This window comes from Drosophila willistoni, unplaced genomic scaffold (genome assembly GCF_018902025.1).
Source record: "Drosophila willistoni isolate 14030-0811.24 unplaced genomic scaffold, UCI_dwil_1.1 Seg286, whole genome shotgun sequence".
NCBI classification, from domain to species: domain Eukaryota; kingdom Metazoa; phylum Arthropoda; class Insecta; order Diptera; family Drosophilidae; genus Drosophila; species Drosophila willistoni.
The window spans coordinates 128,001-129,758 of NW_025814242.1; positions in this window are offsets into that span (position 1 = coordinate 128,001).

Here is a 1,758-nt window from a genome sequence, read left to right on the forward strand (position 1 = left end):
TGCCTTGCGCATGGGTATGATTTCTGTCTGCCATGTATACTTGCTTGTTAGTGGTCTCTCGGTCTCCTTTGTTTCTTAGAGTTTTCGCCATCTGTCGGCTCATGAAGTTGCTTGTGGCTCCAGAGTCTATTGTCGCCTTGATTTTTATTCCTGCTACTTCTATCATTGCTGACAGCTTGTCCTCCTCCTCTATTAGCTGTCCTATCAATTTTGAGGTGCTGGTTGGCTTGGTTCCTGCTCTGACCTCGTAGGCTGGAACCGACGCCCGTTTCCCGATCTCCAACAGCATTCTTTCGTTCTTGTTCCGATTTTTCCGCATTGCCAGCAGAAGATTAGTTGGTTATTGTTGCATTCGCCGGCCCAGTGTCCTGCCCCACCGCACCTCCGGCATGCCTGGTTCGGATTCATGACTCTTCCTTCTTGTATGTTGTTATGTGATCGATTCTGGTTTTGCGTACTGGTATCCTGACATCTTCTGCATTGTGTTTCTTGGGGTCCGTTGTTTCTCTACGTGAGTTATTTCTTTAGTGAAATTCGGCTCTTTCTTCTTCCAGCATTTCATGTTCCTCCGCTAGTTGCATCAGCGCCTCCAGATTTGTAATGTTGTGTGGCCGAACAAATATTCGCAAGTCTGGTGTGCGATTTTACAGAATTACTTCTAGTTGCTCAAATTGTGGGATTTTTAGAGGCCTCATCATTGTTTGCATTTCTACCATGTAGTCCTTAAAGTATTCATTGTTACCTTGTTTGCGTGCCCTGACCTAATCGGCCAGTTTGGTAAAAAAATCCCTTTGGCAAAAATATATTCTAGCGGTTTGGAATTGCCACGTCCACTCTCTTACTTGTTTAGCCACCTTGGCATACTCGGTAGTCCTGTTTGCTGTGTTTTGTGCCATTTTTGTGGGTTCAATTGTTTGTCTTCTTTGGTTATTTTTTCTCCAGTTTTGTCCAGTGCTCCTTCACTTCCCCATCTTGGTGGTACGAATGGGGGAATCGTCAGAGTAGCCATGTTTATTTTATGGAACGCCTCGGCCTCCTTGCTCTCACCATTCTCGCCTGTCTGCGCTTGTTCCTGGTTTTTGCTTGGACATTCTTGTGAACTTGTCTTCTAATCGGCTTATCTCTTCTTTCCATTCTGGATCAGACCCGTTGTTGATTACCCATTCGACTAGTTGTTTTCTCATCTCCTCTACAGTGCCGTTCATGCTGACTCCGATTCTTTGGCCTGTCTGTAGCAGATCCTCCTTCTTCATGTGATAGATCCAATTTCTACCCATTTTTGATTTTATTATACACTTTTTATTTTTATTTCGTTTTAATTTTCACTAGTATAGCACGATGGGCGCCAGTTGTAACGATCCTTTTCGTCCTTCAGGATAATTTCAATCTTTAGGGCGAGGTTGGGCACAACAAATTTTAATTTCTGCCCCAATGAAATCACGACACAATAATTTATATATATATAAATGTATGTTGGAGTTTATTTCTATGTTTTGGGTTTCTTTTGTTTAAAGGTTTATATATATCACGACACAATAATTCATAAATATATCTGCTTTAGACTTTTGGTTAAATGCTTAGATACGATTGTACACTGATTCGGGTTGATGCTTGTATTAACTGTGTACTTGTTGTAACTGTATTTAGATTTTGTTGTTGTTTAAGGAGTCTATAAGGTTACTCGTAAGGCCTTATAACTCGCTCTGGTCGACTTGCTCGCACTCGTAGATTGCTAGGCGCCAAATGTTCTTAAGTTTA